Source organism: Hermetia illucens, chromosome 1, assembly GCF_905115235.1.
Source record: "Hermetia illucens chromosome 1, iHerIll2.2.curated.20191125, whole genome shotgun sequence".
Taxonomy (NCBI): Eukaryota; Metazoa; Arthropoda; class Insecta; order Diptera; family Stratiomyidae; genus Hermetia; species Hermetia illucens.
Window position 1 is genome coordinate 61,184,765 of NC_051849.1, and position 12,878 is coordinate 61,197,642.

The 12,878-nt window shown below is 40.3% G+C and overlaps 1 protein-coding gene across 2 annotated transcripts in view; it reads right to left on the reverse strand.

Moving 5' to 3' along the window:
- Window positions 1–12,878, reverse strand: part of LOC119646246 — a 115,745-nt gene that overhangs the window by 74,935 nt on the left and 27,932 nt on the right. The gene's annotated exons all lie outside the window — the stretch shown is intronic.

Here is a 12,878-nt window from a genome sequence, read left to right on the forward strand (position 1 = left end):
CATTATGTTGCCAAACTCATTGCTTGTTGCTGTGGATGGGCCATAGCGTAGTGCATTCGATTGCCGATCACTTTTTCATCTACTTCTTGTTTGAAGGTTTAAGCCAACGTTCGTAATAGTTTTGTGCTGGAAATTTATTTATTTAATTACGACAATATACAGAAAGTGTCCGCAAAACCGAGTGGTTAGAGCACAAGGCTGTCGTACGGAAGGTCGCAGTTCAAATGTGACTGGTGACAGTGGAATTTGTATCATAATTTGACATCGGATACCAGTCGACTCAGCTGTGAATGAGTACCTGAGCCAAATCAGGGTACTGTTATCCTGTAGCGTACCATTATGGTGTTGAATTTAATGCTTTAACACACTTCAAGGTCTTGATCCAATTGGATTGTTGCGCCAAAGATTACATGTTGTCCTCAGAGGGAGGACCATGTAAATGGCTTACCATACGCTTGAAGCTATAAAACGAAATACAGTCAAGGGACCCAACCTGTAGGACGTTGTAGAGCCAGCATAGCCTCGGGATCGGGGAGTGAAAGTGGATGTCGAGCTCCACGAAGAGTACTTCAAAAATATCCGTACTATGTGTATTATGAGTTCGGAAAATAATATCAGAGTTGGTAGAGCAGTTCATCAGGCAGTAGCAGAGTTTTGAAAGGGAGATACACACATCAAGGATGATAGAGTCTTGCTGCAGGGAAGGGAGATTGAGTGTGCGGAGCCGTGACGGATAGTCAGCTCGTTGGCGGTTCTTTTTTAAAAAGAGTGTCTATGTGAATTTACGTTGTACAACTTCGACAGCGCGATAGTCACGGGTGCGGAAGGAGCACCAGAATACACAGCAATATTCAAGGATATTTCTGATAAAGGACTTGAAGAGTGTTAAGGAGGGCTGAATTGAGTTAAAGTCGGAGGAGGTTCGTAGGATAAAAGGTGGTCATCGAATATTACAGCCAGGCCTTCAAAGAGGGTCAGTAGTGAAAGGGGTTGCCCACTAAGAGAACAAGACAAGGATGTTGGGCGAGGTTTAAGCGGTGTCAGGCTGTTGACCGATCACCAACGGAGCAAAGTATCAAGGTTAGACTACAAGAGAGCGGAGGCAAAACAGAGGCAAATAATTTATGGTCGTCTGCGTGCAGAAAACATGGGCAGGTGAGGGTAGAGGCGAGGTCATTGATGCAAAGAGGAAGGGTAGGGGGCCAAGTATAAGGCCTTTTAGGAACACCGGAAGAGGGAGAGAAATAACGAGATGAAGAACCATGAATAGAAACTCTGCTGGAACAGTATGAGAGATAGGAGGAAAGCCAGGATATGATTGAGGGAGGGATGTTGAGAAGAAAGGTTTTTGCAAAGGAGAATATTATGGTCAACGGTATCAGATGCTTTGGAGAAATCAATATAAATAACATGTACCCTCTTCCGTAAATTAAAGCATTTAGCAACAAAGTTGGTAAGGACCAGAAGATTTGAAACCGTCAATCTATGTTTTAGCAAGAGAAGGGTATCCACTCTTTAGGATAGGGCTGATAAGAGAAAGTAGCATTCTTCTAGACTTTTGTTGTAGGAGGGAAATGTGTTTTCTACAATTAAGAAGGAAGAGGTTAGGAAACCCATCGGGGCCAGGTTCGTGATTCGAAGCAGTTGGCATTTAGAAGAGGCGTAGAGGGTGGAGTGGTTGAAGGAGAAAGCACAGTGTGGAACCAAAGTGGTTTCAAGTTATTGCGGCTTCGACGCTCAACAAGTACCTTTTATGACCTTTTTAATCATCGACTTCACAGTGGAGTGCATAGCCTTAGAAACCCGGAATTTCTTCCGCAGTGCATGTTTCAGGCAAATGTTATTAAAGATCACCGCTGTGAACTACATAAGTTGGGTATGAACGCCTGCAAGCAGGGAACGAAGGGACAAAACAGGAGAGGATATCAGACAGGATGTGTGAACCCAGTTGATAGACGCTAAAACTGAGTTGAGACCGACAAAGTTGTCTTTGAGTAAGTTGAACCTAGTAGATTCACGCACAGTTTTGGAGTTCGCACGGGGTAGCTTCAAATTCAAGGGGGTGGTGAGCGTCAGTTTAGATGCATGGGGATGTGCAAGGAAATACGGGGAAGTGGTGCTAAGGGAGGTTGAAAAGGAAGAGATCGACGGTGCGGTCAAAGGGGTTTTTGGTGGTATTGAAATTCAGAGCAGAGCAAGTATTCATAAAAGAAGAAAGTGGAAGTGAAGAATGGGGAAGGCTGTTGGAAGGAATTGGAAGGCTAGGATGATTAGTCCAGTGGGAAATAATATCAACTATGGTGATAACGATACCATCCTACAATTCAGTTCAATTTCACGAGAAGTCTTAGTAGCAAAATGCCTCAATAATTGTTAGAAGCGGTACTCTAACATATTATATGGTTGGATAATTTGGCAGGTTTCTTCCCTTACGCTCAATGACTAATTTATTTTTCTGGCTATTCGGACCCAATACAAGACATGGTTTAATTCTGTAATGCTTTTCTTTGGTTTCAGGGTTGTGATTTCAACGTATGTTTTTTGTGTCAAGATCTGCGCTCCACAACCACGAGGTACAGCGCTGTGAAGTAGCAATACAAGTTTCGGGAGTCATCATAAGGAAAGTTAAAAAACCAAAAGAAAAGCGTAGTTTGTTTATGAAATATCGGCACGTTTACCAAATAAAAATTATTATTTCGGTATCACCAAGCCATCATCACAAATTTGAAAATAATTGTGGTGTATTTTTCCGTGCTTTTTCACGAGTATGTAATAAAATGGAAGGAATAATATTATCAGAATAATATAATTTGGCATTTCGTTTTTCGCATTCTTAATTTGCAACCAACCAAAGTTTAAGTGATAATAAACTGTAATTTCATTCACTATTTTTGCCATTTATTCATCAAAAGAATGAATTTCGGTTGGTCACTCATGTCCCCCATTTAAAGAGGAAATTACTGGAGTCCGCCTCAGTCAGTGCCTTAAATAGGAACGAGTGACAATAAAGTGCTGCAGCTGCCTCTGTCTACTCGTACTTATACCTGTAAAAGGAGTTCGATAGAGCACCAAATTTAACTTTGTTTAACACGACCTCGGAAACTATGGCGTTACAATTGTATGCCATTTTGGCGCTAGCATCTCTATTTAAATTCGTCGTTGGGGGAGTAATTTTTAAAGCTTTATCATGTCGATTCTTAAATCTAAATTAATAATTTTACAGCCTCTGAATTCTTTCCAGTGTAGCAGTTTCGATTGTGAAGGGAACTGTTCATATTTTAAGGATACGAATTGTACCTTGAAGGCTTATCGGAATAAGTCTGTGCTTATATATGGGCGAACCATCATCAAAACCCCTCTCAAGGCTGTAAATGTTTGTATTAAATCAATTACGTGTTGAATGATTTGAGTGCACAAATTAGTGATTACGTTAAGATACATTTATTTAATGTTTAAAATTTGTTAATTCTAATTATCAATATTTCCACATTTGAAGGTCCGCTTTCAAATTTTTCGATGGTATAATGGTTTTCGGCCTTATATATTTGACATTCAAGTGAATAATGCTTGTGATTTTGTAGCCAACCCAAAAAGAATGAGCTTGACTGTTAAATTATTTTGGGACATACTAAAGCATCACACAAATATGAACCATACTTGCCCATATGAAGTGAATGAACTGGATCCAATATGAGTATATTTGTATGTATAGTACACAATGTGTAATTTTCATCCATGACCTCTCTAGGGGGAAATAATCGTTCCGGGAATTGCACCAGACCTGTCTGCGTGCAAATCGATAATGCCAACAGGGACTTATCGTTTTCACGGTTACAGAAGGAATTTCCAATACATGGTTATATACATTTCGAGTTACAGGCAAACTTTCAAGTGCCCTACTTGAGTGATTGGAGTATACAAGGCATATATCCTAGATTACGATTCTTTTATTATCACTGTATATACAAAAGTATATTCGAAAAAGGGGGAATTAGACATTAAGTTTGGCAAGTGGAAATATACACAAAAGATCGAGATGGGTTTCACCAATACTGAATAAAAACGAACTTTCATTGGGCAATGTGTCTGCGTTCGATTTATTGATGAATGTATTATATCGTATGTCGGATATCTCAGTGGCTAGAGATCTAGAACCTCGTCGTAGTAGGTTGCGCTTCAAATCTCACTGATGGCAGAGCAATTTGTATCGTGACTGTCGACAGTCGACTCAGCTGTGAATAAGTACCTTAGGGTAATAATCACAGACGAGCTCCGAAACATTGAGAGCCAGATGATTACACCCAAATAGAGAGAAGGGGCATCAAGCAGTGGACACTGACCTACTGCGAGGGCTACAACCAAAAAAGACCATTACTTAAGGAGCAGGGACAATCAGAAGAACATCTGAGAACAGTATATCAGACGTCAGGAAGGTGATAGGCCTTAGTGGCGCAGGTGCTAAATGGTACCTGCGTTATCTGAAGGAAGGCCTAAAACCAGAAGAGGCTCTTAAGAAGGCTCAGAGCAGACCTAACCCATCATTATCGGAGCCAAGAAAGTGCGTAGCAGTGGAAAAGAAAATACGCACAAAAAACCCAAACCTGAACCCAAGAAGGGGGAAATCTCGGGTAGGTCCAGGGTGAAGGCAGGAATCAGGAAGTCCACCATTAGCTATGCTAGTGCGGTCAGGGAGATGTCCAAGGGATGGAGTGCGAAACTTGTGTTCATCAGCATACATTTTCGACCAGGGCATATACTGGTCAAGTCCGCGAAGAAGGACACTTCGAAATGCCTTCGAACTATAGTCTCCAAGTTGCCAAGCTGGGAAGGAGTAGAATTGTGACATGTGCTGCACATACATAGGGAGAAGCCGAGGAAAGATACTTCGGAGAAGATGTCAGATGGAAAATCTGCCAAGGTCCGCGTAAAGGCTAAAATGACTGGATCAAGCAAGGAAGTAGACCTGCTATCCAGTGAAAGGGAGGAAGCTGGACGACCTAAATCTGGATTTTCTAGGGCTTGGGGTGGACAGTGGCATGCAGAAAACGGCCATGTTGGAGGAGGAGAGTGATACTACGACAGTGAAGAAAAAGTTGTATTTACAGTAATCGCAATGGTAAGTTCCCAGGGTGTACCGGGATCAAATTTACGATATGAAAGGAGAAAGTAGGCAATTTGGAACTTATCTTACGAAAAACCAAGATATTGCAAACTTCTTAAACAGAATTTACAAAATGTATGTGGAAGGAGGGCACTACCACTCTCCCTCGCCTGAGATGCCAATGCCGATCACGAAGTCTGAGGAAGCAGCGAAACTAATCGAGGAGGTGAGAACCTTCTTGAATTTATTCTTAGCAATAAGCTATAAATATATAACATAGGGAACACTCCATCATTCGTGAAAAGCATTAGACACGAGGGGTACTAGACATAACTGTAGAGAATACTCTGATGAACGAGCTGTTTGACCAGCCCGGAGGTTGTTCCTACGCAACGCACCTGAGCAATAACATGGCTGACTTACAAAAGCGTATTTACAGGAGCAAGCTGAAACTGGAAACATTGGTGGAAGATTTCTACAAAGCCGCCATCGACGCGAAGATGGCACATTTATCGAGAAGGATCAGGATAGAGTACATCTGTTTCTCAGAACTCATTTCCTGAGGTCCAACCCCGGTGGAGGGCAATAGCAGTCGGCCTGACAGTACTACAATGGACAGAAAGGGGAAAAGGAAAATTGGAAACCGCAAAATTGTTATGCTCGGAATCTAGAGTAAAATTGGCAATGGGAACTTTCAAACCACCAAAATCACTCAGAGTAGATGGCATTTCCCATCACTATTTCAGAGAGGCCTAGAAATGATCTTAGAGTATCTTCTAAGATTGGTAAGAGAAGGCATAGCCTTGGAACATATACCAATGGCACGGAGACAGGCAAAAGTGGACTTTATTCTGAAGATGATGAAAAATGATCCTTTTCACCATAAATGTTTCAGACCAATTGGCCTAACATCGTTCGTACTCAAAACGGTGGGGAAGGCCATACACAATTATATTTGAATTAACGTTCTAACGCGTATAGGGGATTACGCATCAGTGTCTACACACTTACCGGGTAGGACGGTCAACCGAAACTGTCCTATATCTAGTGACGGATGAATTAGGGGATGCCATGGAAACAACAGAAGTAGCACTTTGTGTGTTTTTGGACATCGAAGGGTCATTCGATAACACATCGGACACAGAGATAGAAGATCTGCAAGGAAGTGGGAAACACCCTGGCCTTCTGGATGAGCAGAATGAAGAAGTACCGACTGGTTGTGCACAGGACGGGGTACTACCACCGCTTATGTGGAGTATGGTGGTAGATGAACTCCTAGGAGAGATAACCGGAATACAAGCTCTGTGGGGGAAAATATGAGGATACCCTATATGGTAGAATACAAACTAGACTAAGAGCATAGTTCGTTATTGAAATACGGAGCAACCTATACATCCATCTCCAAAAAAAGGTGTTTTTCTACTGCCGCGCTAGAGGGCGCTGTGGTAATCTTAAAAAAAAGTAAACGGCATTTTAAGGTGCAGACTTAACTACAGTCCGTAAACTAGGATTATTAAAAAATATTTAAAGTTAAATTTTTGGTGCCTTCTTAAACTTTTTTTGTGAATTTTGGTATTTTTTAAGGCTTCTTTAATGAATAAAAAAACTACTGAATGAATCGCAATTATCCTAGTTTGCGGACCGTAGAAATATGCTCTGTATAAGTCCTGAAAATTTCCAAGAATTTCGTAGGATATATTTTGGGCCATGGTGGCAACAGATTTGCAGTTTCGAGAAAAACGCATTTAAAAAGTAAAATGTGATTTTTAGCCACAAAATCTTAATCTGCTATACCTAGTCCATAAATCTTAGGTTTCTCCAAGGAACACAAGTACAGCCATGGCTTCAATTCTTGTCCTTTTAGTGAAGTCATTCGAACGTCATTCGGACCGATTAATATGCGCTTTATTAGGGCAATCGACATAAATCTGGCATGTGACTTGTTACTGTTCAAAACTTCGATTTCCGAACGACTCCGAATATCAAAAAATCACGTTGCCCATATATTCTACATTATATCTAGATACAATTGATGCGAAAAAATTGATTCCGTGGATTCGACACACAGGATGACCCCCTTTCGCTTGATTGTCTGAGAGCCATTAGGGAACATAGCATGGAGGTGATACGAGAAACAGAGGTCAAATATTTGGGAATTAAACTAAACCAAGAATTACTCTGGAAGACGCATGTTGGAAACACTTGCCGGAAAGCCACGGTGGCTCTGATGACTTGCAGGTCCATATCACGGGAAAAATGGGAAGTTGCACTTCGAAGATACTACTTTGCATATACATTGCAATAGTAAGGTCTATTACCTAAGGTGCGGTTATCTGGGCAGAAGGGACTGAAGTACAACAGCAAGGAAGTTACACAAAACTTCAAAAACTGGCTTGTCTGTGTATGACTAGGGGAATGATCATGTACAGCGGCATCCCTGGAGGTCCTTCTGGGATTGGCTCCTCTCTAACTATACATACGATGCAGGCAAGGAAATCGAAGGAAAATTTATATTCCTTCTCGGCACAATCCCGAATTACTGATGCCAAGGGAAAACATGACAACGAGGTTTCACCTCGATAAGAAGTTTAGAAGAATTTGGAGCAACAGAACAAGCTTCTTGGGATGACCAGCCACTGAACCGTCCTAGAAAGATAAGACATGGCTTGCTTGAAGTAATATAGGGGTGACCCCACTTGCCTAGTATTATTATATGCATATCTGCCGAAATAGTTTTTTTTAAATTACATATAGTCTAGCATATTAGCATCTAATGTTCTAGGAATATACAGAAGGAAAATTAACTGAAAATTGCTAGTTTGCATCTGCGTAGCAAGATTATATAATTACCATCATGAGAATTGAGCTCTATTAAACATTTGGAAAGCAGGAAGCATTTTTCTAGTGCGCATGGCGCATTGAACATTGGTCAGGGTCAGTCTCATCAACCTCATACCGAATTCTCTAATGGTGGTGTACAGTTTTACCCTGGCTATGCTATCATGGGCCTTGAAGTCGATGGGAAGATGGTGCAACTGATGGCATTTTCCAATAGTTTTCCATCACTTGCTGATTTACCTGGAGTGAAGCCTCTTTTGCACGGACCGATGATGTTCTGGGCATATGAGGCTATCCGGTCTAGCAAAGTAGCAGAGAATATCTTATAAATGATACTTAGCAACGTAAAACCTTTATTGTTGCTGCACTACCTGATGTCTCAATTTTTATGTCAGGGACAGATTCTCCCTCTTTGCTAATTATTAGGCAATGACTCGCTTTCCAACACTTTGAGTATCAGTTGAATGAACCACTTGGTCGCCTCCAAATTTAACCAATTCGGCTGTAATTCCATTCGCTCCTAGTGAATGATGTTTCTTAAGCCGAAGGATTGCAAGAAGTGTATCGTCCATTCTTAGCGATGGCAGCATTGTTTGTTGTCTTCAGTTGTGCGGGACCGCAAACTCGCCAATATTCTGGTTGTCGAGACTTTTCTTTTTCTTTAGCCTTTTTCCCCTTCAAAAGCGGGGTGGGCTCATCGTGATTGTTTGTGCGATTTTCTTTTGTCAAAGACCTGATATGGATGAAGTCGAGTGGTTTTCGAATCCTTGTCCAAAGTATCAAAGTAACGTTGTTTTGGACGGCCTTTTGGTCGCTTACCATCGACTTCGATGTTCAGACCAATCATGGCGAGTGAATTCTCGTTAGAAGGAATTATGTGGATACATCACACCTCTCCTCAATTTTTCCACAATCGGGGCAAACCCATATCGATCGCGGATATTTTCATTTCGGATGTGATAAAGACGTATTACACTGATCCAACGCAATATCTTCGCCTCCATTACCGCGACACGCTGTTCGTTGTCCTTTATAGTCGGTCAACACTCAGAACCATAGAAGGCATCAGGAGCCAGTATGTTTTTGGACTTCAGGTGGTTACGAAAATCATTTATCGATGCTTAATCTGCGGACCTCTGTTGACTGCAGGTTGTGTGGTATCCAAACAACATCAATGGTGCTTCAAAATGCTTAGAGTTTGAATCCCGTAGGCCGGGCTGGGGTAATATATGGGATCAGAATAAATTGAAACTGTCGTTAAAGTGTGTTATCTCGACCGAAAGTCAAAACTTCAGATAAGATTCAAGCAAGATGGGACAGACAAATAAAAATCATACCATTCGAGTTAGACAATGAATAAGGAATGGAAATCGGATCAACAAAAAACAAGTCAAAAACGGGAAGCTCGCCGTTTCATTATTTGTGTGCACAGCTATTCTACATGTACGCCGCTGGTAATGCATATATATTATTTAGTCACACTATTCACTTTAGTGTGATTTTAAAGTAAGGCAAAAGAAAAACTTTTGGCTTACTATAGCTTAATTAATGATAGCTGAATTTTAACTAAAATTTGCTGTGTGCTCCGATTCACGATAAATGTTACTGCTAAATCTTATGGTAGGATTAATGTATTTTGACATGGAAGTTATTTTGAGGCCTAAATATTGTAGCTCGCAGCTTCGTATTTTTTTTGCAAGTATTGTTCGATACCTTTCATTTTATAGCTGACAGAGCTACAAAGCCACAAGCAAGAAGTGTATATATATGTTTACCTATATAGTCATTCGTTAATTCAACGTAGAACGATCAAATCCACTGCATAGAAAGATGTTCAGAGATCGACCTTGCCACCAAATTTAGTGTAAACGGACATAACCATTTCTAAGAAAAGTGGGTGTAATAGACAGACAAACTTTGTCTGTAAACAGATTTAGATCTTGCTGTACACAAATCTTTGAAAATGAGTTCATATTGTTAGAAAAAACCTTCAAAATTGCTAAATATAGCAACGAAAAGGTTTTACTAAAATTTTCATGGAAGAGTATAGAGCAATGAAACTAGCACTATCATTGGTATTACAGGAATGCTGTCATTTTAGTTGAAATCTACGTTATCTTGAAGACCATCACGAATTTCTACGAAAACTCAATGCACCTATTGTGAAATGTGGTTACATAATAGGTTTTGCAGAATATAGTCTCAGTCTGCTGACGGCTACTTATTAATAGCGCCTTTCGGTGCGCCTATAAATCAGAAGAGTGTACATGATAATCGATTTCAACAGAGGAGATTTTTCCTATCTGATAAATGAGGGATTAAAATCGAACAGCCGGGAAGTCCGAAAGTTTATCAATGAACTTTTCGTTATTGTAGGCTGGACAAAGGCGGAGAAGTTAAAGCATTCTCTTATATTGGTATTCAAAAGAGATTATATGTAATAAGTTACTCATAAATAGTAGTCCTAGGGGAGACAACAGAAATAGCAAAAATAAGGTACAACAGCAACTAATATTACGAAAAAGCATGCAAATGATCGTAAGTCTTTCGTTTGGTCCTGTGAGTTGACAGCAGTTTTCTCATCCACAATGATGAACAGTTGAGCCTTGGATGGAGCCCCACTTCTTCTTGATAATATGGCAAACCACAGCAACATGCAGATAAGGACTACTCGCATAAATTGAAGTGAAATCATCTTTGCCTTTTATGCGTTAACGCGGAGTAAGAGCGGCGAGGTTAACGGTCAGCCAGTAGAACCGTCCTTGGCAACCTAGACCTCGGAGGGCCATTTTGAAGAATCTGTTACCAAAGTGGCAGATTAAGGCATCGAATACCCCATGTTGAATCGAGTTGAAATGCGACTTCTGTCAAAACGATTCTGAGCCTGAAGAAGAAGACAGGCAGAGTCAAATTGAAGACAAAAACAAGATGGTCTACATTATTTGTCATAGAACTCTCTTTATATTTCAATGAAAGCTGTCGAATAGTTTGCGTATCTGGGAAACGTTGTATCTGATGGTGATTGCGCCGAACTTGGACGTTTAGCAACGTTAATCCGCCTTCCACTGTTTGTTTCTAAAATCTATAATGTAATTCCCTCAACGACACTTTTGCCAAGGTTATTCCGTGTCAATCTTCTCGTCTCTGACTAAAAACAGTAGCAAATGGAAAGGTGGCACCGCTGTTACTCGAAAGCTCCAAGATTTCTTAACTCATGGCTACGTCGTGTCATCGGGCTCAATAATAAATTAATAATGTCATCACGATTTTTCAGCGAAAAGGCTTAAGGAATTAAAACGTAACACCGGTCTCCGTCGCCAGTAGTGCTTATTTTATTAAGCAAATATCGATATTTCGGGAACAACTTGTTCCCTTCTTCAGTGCACGGGTGTATACCACCACTACGTTTTAATTCCTTAAATGAATTAATTTTTTACGGTAATCACGCGTAATATGTATATATTATTGTCGAATTTTGAAACGTTATAGATTTTTGGGATTCGAAAGAATGTGTCAGGTATCGATAATACGTGAAGTTAGTTAGTTGCCAGATAGAAGACACTAATTTTGTATGTTGATTTAATAACTGTATCATAGTCATGAGCAAAATTTTGTAAGTATTGCAATGATATAAATAGTTTCCGATAATGCAGTATAAATTGCAAATCAGTAATTTGGAACGAAAAGACTTCGCCGTTTTTGCAGGTGATACTACAGATTTTTGATGCTATATCGATGCACGTGAATAACCATGCTTACATGGTGGCGCTAGGTAAATATCTCTGATTTTATGTCGAATATGCTTTAGTTTAAAGAGAAAAGTACCCAGTTTTACTTTTCATAAATCTTAGGCAGAGCATAGTGACCCATGATCATACATATTTTGTAGGATTCTTCTCTTGAACGCGGCCAAAAGTTCGCAAGTTTTTTTTAAACCCAGGTCTCAAGGGAATATATGAGTAAAGTCATTGCCTTGTATAATGAGAGTTTTGACCCTATGTTGAGAAGTTTCGAGCGAGTTTTTGTAAGCTGAAATAGGCTCTGTTGGCTGCCAGCAATTGTGCGCAGATTTCATAGTTGTTATCGGTTGTGATTTGCGACCCTAGATAGGAGAAGTTACCAACGGTCTCAAAGTTGTAGTATCCTGTCTTTATCATTATCGACCAGTGCGATTTGATGTTGTGGTTGATTGATTTTTGGCGCTGACGATGCCACCACCTTGCCTTCATTGATGTGCAGCCCAAGATCTTGCCCGCCTTCTCGAGCTGGATGAAGGCAGTTTGTACGTCTCGAGTCGTTCTTCCCATGATGTCGATATCGTCAGCATAGGTTAATATATACCTATGTCTCTCTAAAATGACGGAACGCTTTGAGTGATTAAAAGGTAGCCTGTGCTTTGAGGACAAGCTTGCTGCAAGTTCAGAGATGCATCTGCATCTGATGCAATTTCAGGATTGAGGTAAAGCGTACAATCGCACTTCGGTCGAAATAACACATCAAAGTATTTTATTGGCAACTCATTACATGAATGATCGATTACATACGGCTATAGTGTAGTGCATGCGATTGTCGATCATTTTTTCTTGTTTGCCGGGTTTCAAATCCTAATTTATTTTTCCGGCTACTGAGACTCAATACAAGACAGGGTTTAATGGATTTCTTTCGTTTCAAGGGTTGTAAATTCAACCGGTGTCTTTTTGTGTGAAGAAGTATCTGAAGCAATTATAATACACAAATGGCATTTAGCAGGTTGCACTGTTCACCACAACCACGTGGTACAGAACTGTGGAGTAGGAATGTAAGTTTCTGGGGCCGTCATAAGGAAAGCTAAAAGGGCAAAATAAAGGCGCAGTATGTTTATGAAATATCGACCCATTTATCAAATAAACATTATTGTTTGAAATAGTCTTTCGTATCAAAAAAACATCATCACAAATTT